This window comes from Primulina eburnea, chromosome 3, assembly GCF_022965805.1.
Source record: "Primulina eburnea isolate SZY01 chromosome 3, ASM2296580v1, whole genome shotgun sequence".
Lineage (NCBI taxonomy): Eukaryota > Viridiplantae > Streptophyta > Magnoliopsida > Lamiales > Gesneriaceae > Primulina > Primulina eburnea.
In genome coordinates, this window is record NC_133103.1 from 51837829 (window position 1) to 51857231 (window position 19403).

At 33.8% G+C, this 19403-nt stretch overlaps 1 long non-coding RNA gene and 1 pseudogene across 1 annotated transcript; both read left to right on the forward strand.

Annotated features, from left to right (window-relative positions):
* Positions 1-13451: 13451 nt before the first annotated feature.
* Positions 13452-14195, forward strand: LOC140827883 (uncharacterized). The gene is made up of 2 exons (XR_012117060.1): positions 13452-13824; positions 14083-14195. It is a non-coding gene; the product is annotated as an uncharacterized lncRNA (long non-coding RNA).
* A 667-nt stretch (positions 14196-14862) lies between these two features.
* The window catches only part of LOC140827464 (serine/threonine-protein kinase ATM-like), a 30220-nt pseudogene continuing 25679 nt past the window's right edge, over positions 14863-19403 (forward strand).

Sequence of the window (19403 nt, forward strand, 5' to 3'; positions counted from 1 at the left end):
GATGAGTATTATAGGAGGTGATAAAGGAGTCTTAATTTCCATTAAGTTGGGGGTTACAAGTCAAGGGTTGAAGGAATTTGAAATGCCTCTTCTTCTCTTATTTTATTGCTGCTGAGTCTCGGTTCTAAGCTGTTGGTTCTCTGCTGATTTCGAAGGTAGGGTGTGTAGGAAATGTAGATAATGAAGATGAAGGTTCAAGGGGTGATAAATGGGTATTGAAGTGCATTAAGATGGAGGTTACAAGTGCAAGAATTGAATGGATTTTTGTAATGATTCTCATTCCCTTGCTTAGCCGATTCTTTGCTACTACATGTGTACGATATTGCTTAGATCTTGGTTTGAGGAAAATGATATGAATTATAGTATTTGAAGTTACTACTACTTAGTGAATTACCAATGGGAAATGAATACACCATGAAGTCTCATTATAGGTACTTTGAAAGGAAAAGTTACTACACCATTGAATTGTATTGACCAAATTCCAACTTATTTTGAATGGTATTTTATGGTTTAAATTTGCATTTTAATTGTTTAAGATTTTAAACCTCCATTATATATATTTTAATGTATTCATAAATTAATTTAGTTTAGAATCTTGTTTAGAACCTTGCATGGCATACATGACTTCAAATTTAAATATTCAAATGCTATGTTTAATTTATTGAATATATTATACTTAGATTAATTAAACCCCATATGTTTACATATTTTAATTTAAGTTTTAATTAAATATTAACCTAAAGTACTTATTTAATACCTTAGCTCTAATTAATTAATAAATCCTAAAACATTTTTTTTCTTTAAATTAAATTATTGTTGACTTAATTTAAATTTAGGAATATTTTTCTTATTATTAATCTTATATTTAATCTCCAAACTCCGGTCCGGCCTCGCGTATTTATCTTGAAAAGACAAAACTAAACATCTACTTTTAAAATAAATAATCATGATTTAAAATGACTTAAACACTTCATATATTTAATTAAAAATTCATTTTTAATTTAAATAGTAGCAATTATGCATGGCTTATACGTAGTCTGATTTTCGGGTCGTTACATGTGCTGCCACCGCAATACGTCTAAACTTAACAATTTCGCTGTTTGTGCATTTTTTGTGATAAATAGATTTAATTATGTTTTCCAATTTATATAATCATTCTAGGTCCACTCAAAAGTTGTTAATTTGGAGTTTGTGCAGAGACTTATTTCTAATCTACGAAGAAAGTTGACAGGTAAGTTGTTACCGAGAAAGATCGTTAGCTCATATTTTCGTCCGTGAGATTTCTCCTTCAAAAATACCACTTGTGGCAATGAGGCATGTGTTTTTCCTTCATCTATATGCTACCACATTAAGCAAATCTTGCTGCTGGGTTATACTTTTAACCAGCTGTACTCGTGTTTTTTTTTTTAAATAAATTCATTACAGAAACTTTGTAACAAACTTCTGGTGGCAATTTAGGAGTTTCCTGGGTCCATATAAATTTCATAGAACATAAACTCATAAAGCGATAGCAATGGATGTGGAAGTGACATGGATCCCCGATTGTCTAGGTCTGTATTTATGCCTGCTGGGAAGGCAATGCCTTTACTGTGTACATCTCATGATGACACTCGTGAGTAGTAACAACTAGCAATAGAGTAAATGTGACCACCAATTCGACTAATAAAAGTAGTGTCAACAATTTTTTCTGGCTGAAGCATGGGTTGAACCTTTTCATGTATGAACTGAAATTCGAATGACCTCGAAGAAATTTAGTGAAGGCATGCATGCAGTTGGACAGACAACACATATATTCTCTTACTTACATCCTGATTTTATTTCCTAATTTTTCAGCTGAATCAATTTCTATCGAGGATTCAAATGTGTGGACAACTTTGGATAAAACATTTGAAGCGTGGATCTGTCCACTTGTATATGCAGTGATAGGTTATTGCAACGATCTCATTTTAAGGTTTTCTACTAGTATTTGAGATAGTTGCTCAATTCCTGCATTACTATTTTTTCCATTGGAATTTTCCGTAAATCAATCATGCGGCTGATCTATATTACTGGTTGCTTCAGATTATGTCAAGACATTGTGCTGGTTAAATCAGAAGTTGCAGAATTTTTTCTGTTCCCATATGTCATTGTCAATGCTGCTGGGAGAATGGATTTAGATGTGGATCTTTGCAAACTAATCTCTTTGAAGGTTACTTACTCTGTTTTATGCACACCGGTCTTTACATCATGGTATCATTTGTTCTCAAAAACTTAATACAAACAGTGTTTTGAGAAAAATACATTCACTAGATTTCTTTCCTGCTTGCTTTATTGTGGGAAGGTGTCCACAAAAGGCATGATTGTCCCTTGTAGCATAAGGTTTTCTTAAACGCCTCATTTTCCCACTTACGTTTTTTTATGCTGTCTTTTTTACTTGTCATTTCAATTAAAATAATTGAAAAGAGCGGATAACGTGAGAGGCTAATAAGTATCAAACCCCATAAAGGTAAGTTTGAGTCTCTCGGAGCTTGATACTGAATGTAAAAAATGATTAGCCTTGGCATTGCAAACATAAACAGGGAGCATATTTTGTGTAATTTGATTTCCAGAAGAGTTGTCTTAATTTCCTTTATACTCTCAAGAATGTCTTGGTATGTTGAAGTGAAGTTCAGAATTGTTGGTGCTTTTGGAATGGAAATGGATGTATTTGAAATCAACCCCTCCAGTGTGAAGTATCTTGGGTTGCATGTTAGCAATTGCATGAGGATTTTAAATATATGACCAGTGTATCAAGGAATTGACTGATTGATCGTCTTATTATTTCATCATCTCTGGTTGGTGGATCAATGTGACCTCTGAGGGTGAGGCACTTCCTGCATTACTGACTGATATGCATTGACCTAGTTGCTTGCTTTGCTAGTTGTGAATTGTTTGTTTTGAAATTTGAATTGAGATTGCTTGCTTATTCTTGTAATTGGAAATTATATCGGCATATCATGACAAATTTTTGTTCAGTAATTTGCATAAGAAGATAAATTTTGTTCAGTTTAAAGGTGATTCATAGTTTTATTAAGATCTATGAGAGGAATAATTGCATCTAACCAATCAACAAATCTTGATCTGTTGATTTGTAAGTTATTATCTCATTGTATACATGTGCAGGAAAATATATTTATCGAGTCCAATGCCTCGATCAAATCAATTCAGATATTCTTGCATGCTCTAAATGAGCTTCGACTGTGTCATGTAACGGAAAGAAAGTCTTCTGTTGTTCCTCAAAAGCAGGAAAGCTCGAAGGTAGAGGTGCTAGACAACCTGCAATTTGTGCTTTGCGTATCGATTTATGATTGGATTAATGTGATTAAAATAGAAGCATTACATTCTAAAGATATTGTGTTTCAGCTGGCTGAAACATCTGCATGCTAAATGGGGGCATTTGGGTCATGACCTTAGTCAAATTTGAATTTAAAAATTAATTGCACTCAAATACTTGTGACCACAACTTTGGGATAATGCCCTTGATGAAAAATATCATTTTTTGAAATCTTATTTGACCATATGGTCATTGGCTCAATTCCCCCTTAATGTGATGGAAATGTAGCAGTGGGGTATGGTAGGAATTCATAACAAGTACGAAACAACGTTATTTCACGCTCAAACGAGGCTCAATATATATGTTTAATTCTTGGTTCATTAAGATTACATGATATAAGACTTTTAGCAGTATTTCTATAAAGGCCCGAGAATTCGTGTTTGAATATTCGCGGAAAAATTAAAAATTTTCTTTGTAAAGTAAGTAAAATGCCTCATTCATAAAATAGAACATTAAATAAAGTTTAAATGTTAAAAATAGCAGCGGAAGAAATTATTTGTTTGCAAAAGAACAATTTAAGAATAATCCAACAACGGATAAACTGTTTGAGCATAAAAATGATAAATGCTAAAATGAGGTCATCGGGTTCCACTACTGCCGACCCAAGCTAGCTCACTGGTCCCCGTCCTCGGTCCCGACATCATCAGTACCTACAACAATCAAGTCTAGTGAGTCTAAAGACTCAACATGCATATATCGTAAATAACGAGTAAATAATATAGTAAAATTTGCATGGGGTAAAAATATCATGTCATGAGGTATAATGTGAAAATAACTTGTCATGAGCAATTATAATACGTGCATAACTGAACTGAAAATCATAGTGAAAATGTTTGATCCTTGGAGCCCGTAATAAAATAGCATGTCATAAATTTTCTGTTGAGATTATGGTCTACGCAAGTGGTCCCTGAACTGAACTGAACTGAGCTGACCGATACTGGGGACCAGACCGATACTGGGGATCGGATTTACGTCTGATCAGACTACTGCCACAGTACTGGGTGAAACAACAGAACTAACCGGTAACTGGTGACTGGACCGATACTGGGGACCGGATTTAATACTGATAGTAATGTGACCACAAGCAATATCGCATAAATCTCAAAATTTGTATTTTTGCACGTAATATAATTAACCAACATAATTAAATATGAACAATTTCGATCTTCTTGCATTAAAATCGTGTACTTGCGATATTTTAAAATGTCTATATGGCTTGACTGAAGAGTGAAAGAAGATATAAACATGCCTTGGTTTGTTTTGACAGAAAACAAACGAAATAACGACGCGGCGCGGCGGAGACAGAGTGCTCATCACTTTCTCACTTTTTCTCTCTTAATTCCTTTAAACCAAGCATGCACCATAATTATTATAATAGCGTAAAAATCGTAAACGTGGTGCATGAACATTTAAAGATATTATGATTTGTGCTCAGGGCGCTGCTATGACCAAAATTTCACCCCGGGTGCAAAATGATCATTTTGCCCCTGGAAACCCAAAAATTATCGTTTCACCCCTGGACCTCTAAAATTGACCCGAACTTCACCAAACTTCATAAAATGTCCCAAAATATTTATAAAAGTATTTCTAGACGTAAACCCGAGCCAAAATCAGAACTTAACCGATTCGTTTTAAAACTTGGACCGGAGTCCCGAAAATTTCTCAACCGAAAATTTCTCAACTTTTTACCATACCTTAAAAACACTAAAACGTTCCTAAAACCGTGTCATTAGCCCCTAAACACATGGCTGAAATTTCCAGGAGCCCACCTAACTCTCGGCCACCCATTTCCTAAAATCCCATTACAACACATGCCACCCCAAACCATATTTTATTTCGGTCCTCTCTCACTCCACCACTTGTTCAGCCAATAACACTCACCATTAGGACTTAACTACTCTTCTTAACTAAGCCTAACCCAAGCAACCATACCCACGCAAAACACTCAGACCCGTGCACACCTCCTAGCCCAATCGCCATTCCTTGCGCCCCGATTGAATACCCGAGCGTGACCAGCAGGTAATGAACCCTTTCAACCCACGTCTCAGTCTCCTTAAGCCTGCACCATGGCTCGGTGTGGCTCCCTACAGCCAGCGCTTGCTCCCTCCCTCAACCTTGCCACAAACATTGACTTACAACCAAAACTCCGTTCGTCTACCCCCTAGGCTCGATCAGTTCATGACTCCAGCGAAGTGTCCTCCATTAATCACGTCTTAACAGTCCCCTAACACCAGGATTCAGCAGCCCCTTGAAACCATCCCAGAAAACGTGAGAAATAAATAACACCATGCAAGAATTATGACAAGTTTTAAACCAAAAACACTATCGCATGCAAGATCTTTAAACTTTCGAACACCCACAATAAATCCAGCATATAATGGTGTGTATGAAGAGAAAGTGGAAGATACAAACGTGCCTTAGATGAATTCCACGCAAGAACGGCGAAGAGATGGGCAACGGGGAAGCGCCGGAGAATTTTGTTGCAAGAAAAGTGCTAAACCGAGGGCCCTAGTTGTTGAAAGCTCTGAAAACGAGAGGGGAAGGAGAGGGGAGGTGGTGTCGGCTGATATAATTATTAGGTTTAGGTTAATTGTAGTTTAGGTGATATATTATATAGTTAAATAATAGGTAATGGGCTTTAAATTATCAATTAAAAGTTTAAAAAAAATTTAAGCCCAATAAGTCCAAAAGTGGGCCCATTAAATCCAAATGAACTCCCAAAAAATATTTCGAGTTGAAACGATTTTGAAAATAATAGCCGAACCATAAAAAGTCTCCCGATTCGATAAAATTCACGTACCGTTAAAAATAAAGTCCTGCGAGTAAAAATACCCAAATAAAATCTCATTTTTGAGAAATACCCTTAAAAATACCTTAACTTAATTTATAAAAATAAATCGTATAATAAAATAATTTTCCTGAAAATTCTCCGGTCTCCGATCCTCGTTTGAACGTGAAATGCATCTAGAAATTCTAATGCATGAATTTCATGAATTAAATCCTATCATGCATTAGTTATGCCTAAAATACATAAAAATAATTAAACATTAATTAATGAAATAAACATGCATTTAATGCTTTAAAAACAATTAAATAAAATACCAAAGAAGTTTAATAACTTGCATGCATGCCAATTTTTTTAAAAAAATTATATTTACTAACATGCTAAATTACCACTTCTTAAATAAGTCTTTATTAACTTATCTCAATACTCCATCTCCGGTCCGCCTCACTTATTTAACTGAAAAAGTAGCAACTAAACTACTGCATGAAATAAATAAATTTAAAGAAAAGAATTTAAATACTCATGAAATAAAATCATTTTAATTTAAATACTAGAATTATGCATGGCTTATACGCAGTCCAATTTACGGGTTCTACAATCTCACACTTGAACGAAGAACGGAGACCGTGGACAATTAAAGAAAAATGTTTTTATTAAATAATTATTTTTAATTATTTAATATATGATGTTAATAAGGGTGATTTCGTAAATGAGCCTTGTTAAGGTATTTTTACGCGACGAGTCGTATTTTAAACCGGTATTCAATTTTTACCAAAATGGAGGACTTTTGAGGGATCGGACAATAGTTTTCAAAAACTTACCTAAACGAAATATTTTGCGATGGCGTTTTTGGGCTTATTGGGCCTACTTTAACTGGCACTGGCTTAAGGTCTCATCATACAACTTTTTTATATCAAACCATACCCCAAAACCCTAATCCCCTCCCCCCATTTCATTCGGCTGCCCCCCATCTCATCCAGCAGCTCCCCACTCGAGCTGCAACAGCTTTGTCATGCCACCTTCAAGGAAAAATCGTTAGAGTTGTGATATCGTTACTCCGGTGTTCGTCCCTCGTGTTGTTTGTGCGAATCTTTGAGCGTTTAGACGCAATGGCACGCCCGATTCCCTTATTCTATCATCGATCACACTATATTATGTATGTTTAATTGTATTTGCAAGATATATTAAGGATATAGTGTTATGCATCAGTTTTGCTTAGCTTTTATGCGAAAACGTTTGACATTCTTGCATATTAATCACGCCTTGATCTTGTTTTGTAAGGGACTGCCATGGCTTGAGAGATAGAAGCGATCTACAGTAGGTATACCATGAATTCAGATGGGAAATGTTGAGCTAGACATGTCCTGTAGGTGGCCGATTGCATCTCGTCGTTCTCGTCCCTTCGGTGTCCATCTCTCGCCTCACTTTCATTGTTTTTCGAGCGTTTAATCACAAAGGCACACCCGATACCTCCATTTTCTCGTCTTTCACATCATAATAAGAGTTTTTGATTGATTGTCCATGTTTTATTGTCGTTGTAATGTTTTATGTGAGTTTTGAATGCATGTTCGTAGAGGAAATCGATTTGTATGAATTGATTCTCACGTTTTTGTCTCTTGGTTGAAGGGGCTGCCTGGATGGGGAGGTAGGGGACTCAAACATGTCTGGATTATGGTGTTTAGATGTTAGGATCCGATCGTGAGTCGATTTGGTGATGGTGCGATCATGTTTCCTCGATTTAGGGATTGGGACGACTAGGTTGTGCGAAGGGTTGAGGGCAACGTGCATGGGGCTAGGGACCACGGCTAGGTCGATCCAGGAGGGTCTTAAGGAGGGATAGGAAGGGTTGGTTCGATCCTGGTCCGGGCTGGTTGAACGTGGAGTAGAGGTTGGTTTCAAATGTTGTTTGGGATTTTTGATCCGCGGGGCTAGCACCGCAGCGTCCGATCTTCGGGGCTGGTAGCGCTGCAGTGATGATGCCGAGCGCGATGAGCGCCTCAGCACCACAGTGCTAGAGCTAGGCGCAAACCCATTGTGGATGGGGTAGTTGTTTTAGCGCTTATGACTCATTTGGGTGTTGATATGTCGATATGACTGAGGTTATTGACAGTTAAATTAGATAATACTTAGTTGTTTAGGAGTCTTCTAACTATGGTTTAAGTTTGATATTAGACGTGTTGGTCATATATTATATTTTATATGTTTGATACAAATTGAAAAATGGACTCATAAGACGATAAAATGTGATTTTTTTATTAATGCGCTTTTTTGTAAAACAATACATGTGTAAAATAGAATATAATTAAAAGATCAAACAACACATTCAAAACTTGTGTAATATAATGAAATAAATTTTACAATTTTGTTTAAATAATCACTTAAATATGAATGTACTGCAGTTTGGCCGCACAAATATGATAAAATTTTCATAGTCTACATGTTCAAATATTTTATCTCAATTGATAACATAGCAAATTCGTTCAATCTTTCACGTGACATTGTTGATTGGAGATATTCTTATATTATCTTCAATTTGAATAAACTTCTTTCTTTGGATGGAATTGTAACAGGTATTATTAATAAAATTCCACAACATATATAACATAATGTACATCAATTTATTTTAGATAATTAAGAACTTACTTGGATAACAACCATCCATTTTCTACCATTCTTTTAAAACCCCAAAAACCCAACTTTTATGAAATTTACTTTGGCTTTCCCATTCTCAAGCCAATTAAACAACGAACCAAGCTATCCTCCATTGCATGTGATTTACGAGTTGAGGAGAAAAATTAACAGTATGTATCACTTGAAAAGATATCACATATATTTTTCCATTAGACGTATTAGCCCGATTCATACTTAACGTGGAATACAATATTTTTATTATAAAAATTATATTTTTTTAAATGAAATGGATCGAGTTGTAGATCAAGCTCACACAATTGATTTATAAGACCGTTTCAAAATAAACAACAAAAAGTTATTTTAAAGAAAAAAAAGTAAAAAGCACATGATCCATCCTCGTACCCTACAAAACTCAATGGATTTTTTTAAAAATACTATTAATTTAAAAACTATTTACCAAAATATTGCAAAAGTGCGAGTCTTGTAAAAATAATGCAATCCGTAGAAAATTTTACAGGATTCTTAATTTTTTTTAAAAAAAAATTAAGGAAACAGAGGCGTAGAATCTGTGACAGACTGTCAAGGATTCTGAATCTGTGACATGCAGTCACGGGTTCTAGGAATCCGTGAATACCATCATTTAAATTGTGCGCAATTCCTCCGACTTCTTTCCATTTCCTCGACTTCTTTGCGCAAAATACTTGAAGGCTGTTAAGAAATTCTTGTTTCCGGTTGTGTTCCGACTACGCAAATAAAATAACCTTGAAATATTTTCAAAAAGCACAAAATTATATATATTATTTTTTTAATATCCCCATTATTATATTTATATGTGATTAATATTAAAAATATACTATTTAACAAAGTTATACTTATTTGTATAATGCTAGTGAAAAAAATTATAAATACATTAATACAATATAAATAATAAAATAAAATATTAATAAATCGTTTAAATTACCTTCTCAAACGTGGTTATACAGAATTTGTAATAAAATCAACGGACGATGTTAATATCTGAAATAAATGAAAAACATTAACAAAATTTACACAAAACAAAATATTACTTCTTAATATATAATTATAATATTATCAACGAAATTAAACATTACCTCTTAACATATCTTCGAATGAAATGGATGACAAAATCAATAAATAATATTAACACAAGGCTGAAGGAGAAAAGAAGGATTTTACGCAAATGAACCGGAGGAAAGAAACATTTTGCGAGAATGAATCGGAGAAAGGAAGCATTTTGGATAGATGAAAAGGAGAAAATGCGTGCAATTTAAACATGAAGAGTGACGGATTCCCTAGAATCCGCGTCAGGCTCTTTTTCTTCAAATATTTTAAAAACAAAATTTAGAATCCGCTATAAATTTCTACGGATTGCACTATTTTTACAAATATCTCATTTTTACAATATTTTACTGAATAGGTTTTTTTAATTAATATTAATTTTTCAAAAAGCCCCAAAATTCAAACTCAAAACTAAACACAAGTCAAATTGAGAATTCGTGGCAAACTGTCACGGATTTAGAATCCGCTATAAATTTATATGGATCACACTATTTTTACAAACATCTCATTTTTACAATATTTTACTAAATAGTTTTTGAATGAATATTAATTTTTAAAAAAAACCCCAAACTTAAACTTAAGACTCAACACAAGTCAAATAGGGAATCTGTAAGGATCATGTATCGTATTATCGTAAATCATATGTTGATGATCGATATTTCATGAAATTGTTATGCTATTAATTGTACGAAGTATATAATTGACAGTGAAAGTGAGAAAATAGGTGATGATAATGAAAGATTGTATTATAAATTGATTTGTGCTTGAATGACGTGTTGAACCGCAATAGAAAAGTGACACATTTTACGGTTTTTAGCATAATTATCTGAGTGTTAGTCCAAATGAATTGAGACCAATTGCATTGGAAAGATAATACATAGTACTAAAACTTTCATGTTTTGAGTTTTGTCCAAATTCAATTGGAAATAGGTGCAAAATCATCCCGAAGTGTATCATGTGCGTTGCAGTTCCTACATCGACACATTTTGGGAGAATGAGCATAACTCTCGCGTCTGATATCCAAATTGAGTGAGATTGGTGGCCAATGAAAGCCAAGACACAGATCTACAACTTTCATGTTGACCACTTATGCAAATGCGGAACCTAAAATAGCGTTTCGAACAGAACAAGACGCGCACCTGCGCAGGCCCGTGCGTGCGGACATGACAAGGCGCGCACTTGCACCAGTTCCGGCACGATTTAAGAATGATAAGGATGAGTGTTTGTACAGATTTCTTCATTTCCTTTGCTGAAGCTTTGAGAGAAAAGAAAGAAAACTGAATTCTATCGTTCGAATCTACCTTGAAACGTTGTCCAAACTTGAAACAAATTATATATTTGGAATCCTCTCGTTGAGCTCTTTCTTTTGAGGTAAGCTTCTTCTAGTTTCAGTATCTTTAATTATTAAAGTACTGGAATAGCATGTATTTGAAGTCAAGATTCATATATGTGGTAGAATAACCGAAAAGAAACTAAGTTTCGAAGTCAGAATTGAATTATGTTATGATTTCGATTTGATATGAATTTTTGAATTTTCAAAAGATATTTGAAACTTATATTGTTGATTTTGAATGATGTTATGGATTGAAATGAATATGTTATTGATGTAAATAGATTATTATACTGATATATTCAAGCTACATCGACTGGAACGAAGAATTGATATTGTTGCGACCAAATAACATGCGGCATGTATCTGTATCATATGATATATGTTTTATTGATTTGATTGAGAATATATGTCTATATGTCTTATTTGTTGAGTTGATGTGGCATACATGACATACACGTTGAGCTATGATCCTTAGATACCTATTATGATTGGATCTGATTCTGGGGTTTGTGAAAACGATGTTATGTTTGGCATTACGTGGCCCTTAAAGCATAGTCATTAGTGGCCCCGATGATTGATTGAGATTTGAGATTTGATAGCGCTTTGTCGACGTTATCATACGAGTATCCCTGATTGAGGCCGGTGTGCCAGCTCAAGCAGTGATTTGATAGCGTTCGTTTGATTCTGACATGTGCTCAGTGGATGTGCATTTGACCTGATACCTCCACAATTGACCTATAAGACTGTTTCACGTAAGTTTTTGTGAATTCATAGATATTGTCAAAATAAACAACAAAAATTTATTTGAAAGAAAAAAAAGTAAAACGCACATAATCTATCCTCATACCCCACAAAACTCAAAGGCTTTTTTAAAAAATAATATTAATTAAAAACTATTTAGCAAAATATTGCAAAAGTGTGAGTCTTGTAAAAATAATGCAATCTGTAGAAAATTTTACAGGATTCTTAATTTTTTTTTTAAAATAAAGGAAACAGAGGCGTAGAATCCGTGACAGACTGTCATGGATTCTGAGTCCGTGACACGCAGTCACGGGTTCTAGGAATCCTTGAGTGCCATCATTTAAATTATGCGCAATTCCTCCGAATTATTTGTGCAATTCCTCCGACTTCTTTGCATTTCCTCGACTTCTTTGCGCAAAATACTTCAAGGCTGTTAAGAAATTCTTATTTTCGGTTGTGTTCCGACCATGCAAAAATAACAACCTTGAAATATTTTCAAAAAGCACCAAGTTATTATTTTGTCAAACAGGGAATCCGTGACAACTGCTTTTTCTTTAATTTTTTTTAAAAATTTAGAATCCGCTATAAATTTCTACGGATTGCACTATTTTACAAACATCTCATTTTTAAAATATTTTATTAAATAATTTTTAATTAATATTATTTTTAAAAAAACCCCAAAATTCAAACTTAAGACTAAAAATAAGTCAAATAGAAAATCAATCGACGGTCATAACTACAAGAATATATTATTAAAAAATGAAAGAAAGAAGATTGAGTTTTTTTTTTTAAATAAAATAGTAATAAAAAATTTAAAACAAACGCAAGCTTACTCAAATTAAACGAGACATGTTTTTTTTCTTCTTCTTGTCTTGTTAATTTAATAAATTTATATAATTGTCACTTTTAAAAATATGTAAAATTTAAAAATAAAAATTTGCATTTTGAGATATTAAATTGCATGTGTCTATATAATTAATAAGTTTACCAAGTTATTTCAAATATAAAACATTATACAAAATTATTTAAGTAATATTACCTAAAGTTTATATTTTAAATATATCCCCAAAAATGTTAACGGCTGAAAAATAAAAACGCGTTTTGTCGGTTTCCATATATGAATTGGCCCCGCTCCCCTCCGCTCCGCTCCCATCCCATTGTTGAGTTATCAAATACCCCGTAACAGGGTTCTTCCTCCCCGATCAATCTCCTGATTCTCCCGCCTTTTCTCTCTAAAGAAACCCTAGCGCTTGGATACGGTAAAAATGGCCTTGAAAGTCGTTCAAGTGATCGTCTCCAAGCTATCATCCGACAAGGCCAAAGCCCGAGAAGTAATCAAGAAGATGGATATTTGGTTTTTAACATGTTTCGGCTTATCCGGGAAAGATGTCCAAGTTTATATATTGATTATTTTGCACCTCTCTTACGCTTTTGTGTTCTGAACAGAATATATGGTTCATGTTATGCTTCGGATATTTTCGAGATAAGACTTTTACTGGCGTGTCTGTTTAGTTTCTTGGAGGGTAACGAGTTTGAGTTTCTTGTATATGAAATCATCTTTACATAATTTTCCATGATTTTGTTTAATAGGATCGAGCAATAAGTAGAATTCATACTTGTATACTTTCACACAGTTCGTTTGTTTTGCTGAAACATTTCCGATTCATATTTCTTATCTTAGGATGGCATTGAGTCCTATTTTTTAATAGGCATTGAACAATATGTAGAGCTCATTGCCATTCCTTTTGTATCTATTTAAAAATGAAGGAAACTTTTATTCATTTTCTTTGTATTATTTTGTGAAGTTTGACGGGTACATGATGATAGTTTTTGATGTTTGTCATTACCTTGTTTTATTAATTTATTTTCCCTCTGAAATGGGCCAGTCAGATAAACATAAAGGTAATTTACTTTCTTTTATTTGATTTTAAATTATTCAAGCAGGGAGTCTCATTCGCTACATGTGTTATGAACTTCGAATCTTTTGCGAGAATTATTGGAAATACTTATAATCGGCTTTTTCCGTAATTAAGTTTAGGGAATTTCATATCCGCCTCTTCAATTCTACAAGTGATTAATATTTTGAGATAATTTTTTCGTGGATAATATTTTGCTCATGTAGTGTATTAATGTTTTTTATCTTTTGGTTTATGAATACAGGAAGGGGCTAAGTTGTTGAATACATGGTTAGAAACCGATAGATCCATTGGATTCTGTAGATATTTGTCTGATAAAACTTCAGTGCTTAAGCCTAACGAAGTTCCACATTGTAAGATGCATCTTCTGAATTTACCAATCACGTGGAATATAATCTGTCCAAAATTGATATTGAGATTGGTTTATACCTGTAGATTGTAGTATGATTTTTAGACATTTTGAGATAGAAATGATGCAGGTCTTTGTCTTCTTTGTAAATCATAAAATGTCACAATACCAGAAGTAACAGGGAGGGGAATATGTTATAAATTTGCTTCATAGTTGAGTTTTTTTTTAATGATCTGAAATGCTGTTTATAGATTGAATGTTGATATTAGATAAGAAGATACACAAAATGATAAAACAGTATACATAAATGCTGTTGGGTTATATCATATAATGAAATAAAAAATATATAAATGCTCTAGAGAGTATTATATTGTAATTTGTCTCATGTGTGAGTTATCGTGAAATGACAAGATATGATATTATAGATTGAATATAGATAACAAAACTACAATCTAATGCTTGAGATGGAATGAAAATCGTCCAATGACCGGAAGATAAATCAGATTTCTCATTGATAACAACATAAGAATATGATGGCTGAGATTGAATGAAATTCATTAATTGGCCTGTAGATCAGATCAGGTTTTTTATGAATAACAAGAGAAGCATCTGTTAGGTGAGATTGAATAAATTCATCTGATGATCAACATCTATCCGAAAATTTAAGGATACAAAATGGTATCCAGATTCTTGTTTAAGAGAGAATTATTAAGACCTGCAGATTGGCGAGGGGATCCACATGTTTCTGTATCAAAGAAATGTAGTCCTAGGTCATCAATGTAAGATTTATCATTGATGTAGTTTTTTCTGTTTCATTTGATTTCTTCTGTTTTTCAGGCAAAACAAATCTTCTTCTCATGTGGCTGAATCACTTTTCAATCATGTGTGGGATGTCCTCAAAGATGTTCCAAGTTTCCAATCTGAGTATGGTGTTATCCTTCGCTATCTTTTGGAAGTTACATATTATCGGTTTCACATGCGGAAACGAGTTTACTCCAGTGAGTGTACCTCCAATAACTTGGCTAATTCACTATCTATATGACTGCGAATTTCATCTGCATGGACAGATCTTGTACTTCTGTACATGGAAAAGGTGGAAAAAGCCTAAGCACAGAAAAGTTTGGTCAAATAAACCCCAAAGAAGAGGTTTCCTGCTTCACCTTGACACTTCATTCACTTTTTGAGAACTCTCCTGGAGATATTCCTGATGATCTTCGAGATAACATTATTTCGGGTTTTTTTGGAATTTTTTCTCATGTAAAGTAACACATCGATATTTTTGTATTCCGGTTCCACCTTACATAGATTTCTTTTAGTTATTTTGTTGCAATAATCATCAACTTTATAATTTTGTTCTTTTTGCATGTTAGGGATGAGGGAAAAATTTCTCGCAAGCTTGTGGAGTGCATCAATACATATTTGTTAAAGGATGGGCCAATTATAGGTGGCAAATCCCTGGAAATTCATCAAGCAGTAAATCATTTCGTCTTTCGGTACTGGTTTGCTATTCATGATCGAAGTCTAAAGGTGTCGCCGTCCTAAATTGATGGTTTTGATTTAAAGTTAAATGTGTGTAGTACTTCTAATTTGTCTTTCATTAGTAGGATTCTCTTATTTGCTATGCAAAATCGCAAGTAAGTTTAACTAGAGGTGTGGATGACGGAACTTGTGGATGTGATGAGCAAGGAGCTTGATCAAATGAGTACTTCCCGCACCAATTCACCCTGGTTAGAATTGCAATGTGCTTAATTTTTGGTGGGTTTATGAAATGCTACTTCTCTGTTCTTGTTTGTATTTTATTTATTATTGTTATTATTATTATTTTGAGTGACTCAATTAGGGGTGAAAAATGTGGATTATGACAAGCTCACAGTTCAAGGTGGCGGAGCTTGCTGCCCTTGTGTTTTGCCAGGTACTTATTGCAGCAACTTAATTGTTGTGCCTTTTGATGTTGATACTCCATTACATATTTGTGGTTGTGTGCTTACCAGACAAGATATGGCTCTGTTGTATTTCATTGGGTTATGGGCTCGGTTTTATCCATTTTATGTTCCATTGTTGCTAAAATTGTAGCAGCTTACTCTGTTAAATTTTGAGTAATAGGAAGATGGGAAAAACAACAGAAAAAAAGTGAAAAGTCTGGTCATAAGTGTTGTCGCCATAAACGACGTGCCACAACTTAATTTTTTTCTTCTTGATTTTATATAATTGTCACCACTTCATGCTCGTAAGAGGATATCTTGGGATATTATGGTGGAGTAAACCACTTCAATCAGATTACAAATTGATTTCAATATTGACGATACCAAGTGAGATTCTATCAAATGAAAAATTGAGTTCTGACCCCTTTTTGATTCAACAATTAACATGAATTTAAGCTTTTAAATGAAATAAAAGGGCTTAATAGAATTTTGGACATCAATATGTAGAATTCCACTTATATCATATTGAGCAGAAGTAAATACGGTATAAAACTGTTGAAGGCATTTCAGCTGTGATATGAGGCAAATTTTTTAAAACATAATGAGAGGGAAGGACAACTGAGAGAACATAAATAAATATTAAGTGATTTTAATGAATCAAAATTTGATATCTAGTTCTTTTACTTTTTGAAATAGTTTGAGATGCTTCCATGTATTTGGTGTGACTTGAAGAATTCCGCTTTATTTCAATCTTTAGAAAAACAATTTTCCATATTTATGGTCAAAGGTTACAAGGCAATGTTCACTTTCCAGGTGTGCGCTTATACATATAAAAGCCCAGTTACTGAAAAACGTGCCCGGAGGGAGCATGTGGTTGTCCTGATAAAAGAGAGAGTCATGGGGCGCAAATGGCCATGGTAAGTTTCAACAGAACTTGTTCTTTTGAGTAGATAAAAAAATATAAACATCAAATATCTCAATACTTAATAGTATCCTTTGGGCTGGTGGATGGTGTGATATCATGTTTTTTCCTTGTTCATGGATCACACATTCGATGGCAAATCCGACACAATATTTTTCAATAATTTCCAAATTTGTTTTTACGTTCAAAAGAATGAGAATGTATTGTTCACATTTGCATTCATGTTGCTACTTATTATCCACCATCTTGAGTTAAAACGAGCTAATATTCGTGGTAGGCATGCTGCACTTGTTTGTCTCATCCGCAATTATTCTACTCGCATCCGTAAAGATCACTTATTGATTTTATTGTGAAATCTTGACTGTTACCTGTAGCTTTATTGACTGGTTTATATTTCATCCTCCGATTGACAAAAAATTTGTGATCCTGTAGTCTATTTGTCTCCTTCCTGTGTGCTGGAGATGCATTCACATTTTCTTGATATTTTAATTTGGTTAATATCTATACCTCTTCGTTGAGGGGGAGAGGAGAGCTGTCGTCTGTTTTGCCTTTTGCCTTCATTTGAAACTTATTCTTTTGGTACCAGTAGGGAACTATTTTTTTTCTTGTTAGGGTCTTGCAGGGGCACAATTCTCTTATCTTTGTTGGTTTGGTCATGTGCTTTGTAGGTTCTCGTTTTTCCTTTTGCTTTTCAGTACATATGTCAATTCATCAGTTGCCTTACTCAAGTGATACCGCCATTCAGACTTGTTTCTAATGTTTCTGTTTTTCATACTTCTGATATTACATTTGCCCTTTCTAGAGTCCTCAGTCAAATTTTGATATCCGGAATTCGCTTGTTCTCGATTGCAGAATTATTAACGCTGCAACTTTAGAGCATTCTTATGATGATTTGTTCTGGATGTTGCAGTAGGTTGTTCCTTTACATGCAAAAACTTCATTTCACTCTGTATAATTGAGCCTAATAAATCAGTGTGATATGGTTTGCAACTGTAATAATTTGATGCTTAAACAAATACTATGATATCTTATTTTTTATGTGATATAACTTATTTCTTATGTGCAGAAATGCCTTCTAGTTTCTTTTCTTCTGATAAGAAAAAATATTATTTTAATAAAAGATTTTAATTACAAAAAAGGAGACCAGAGGTCATCGCATAACAAAGTAAGAACTGGAATCATATTAACACAATATGAGACTCCAATCCCTAAACAAAATTGACTGTGAAAACATTTTAAACTCCACATTATTTGTAATCCAGCATGGAACCATAAGTTTAATCTTGTCTCAGCACTCTTTGTTATTCATTTTAACTTCTGACCAATTTTGAATTTCATTTGAACGAGTCTTCGTAAGATTCTTCTCACCGGTTTTTTATTTTATTTGAAGGAGTCTGCTTAGACTTTCTTTATTGATGCTTTTTGCTGCTCCAAATGAGAAATCATCGCAGAAGCTAGCTTTTCCCTTGAATGAGGTATATCACATTATATATGTATGGAGGAAAAGATATAGTTTTATTCAGTGTGTCCTCCAGGTTTCTTGAAATAATTTTGTTCCTTGGACTTGTCATTTATAGTCATATGCTAACTAAGAAGGATAGTTTTTATTGCAAGCTTTGGTTGTATCATATGTGGGGAAGCCTGCAGTCTAGGTTTCTTTGTTCACTTTTCTTTATCATGGCCAATAGCAATCATATATTGTGGATGGACTGGATTGTTGCTCATCAATTATTGCGAACATCTTACCTTCCTACTTCTCTCCCTTTCCTTTCCCTATCTCTTACTCTTATTAATAAATTTTTTCTGGCTCTTTCTATCAACGTCCTTTTTGAAGAAAAATGGCTCTGATTAAATTGTTTGTGTTTGGTTGGCGTCTGGGGCTTACTAAGGATCATGCAAATAAACTCCATGAACTTTCTGGACCATTATATGAGGTATCGTGTTTGTAGGATGTCTTATGCAGGGACCTGCTTGATATTCTTTTTTCTTTTAATCCTTGTGCATATTTTGGTTTTATTTTTGTAAAAATTCTGCAGGTTGGCAAAGGTTGTCAAGTGATATGGAACTGCCTTATGCGGAGTTTGCCAACATTTTGCAATCTCACCTCAATTGTAAATATCCATTTGTGTAAAATTCCCATCAAGGCATGGTGTAGATAGATCTTTGACATGCTTCCTTTCCTCTTATGGTGAATTGTTAAGTTTAATTCATCTACTTTGCATTTCATTTTGTAGGAAAAAGTAGGTACAGTTAAATTCCCTCTCATGAAATCTCAATCTCATTTTGATAAATGCGTGTTTAAAATGAATGTGTTTTTAATATGGCATTGATTATGCACTTAAGTTTGGAGATTAAAAAAGCTACCCCACTTT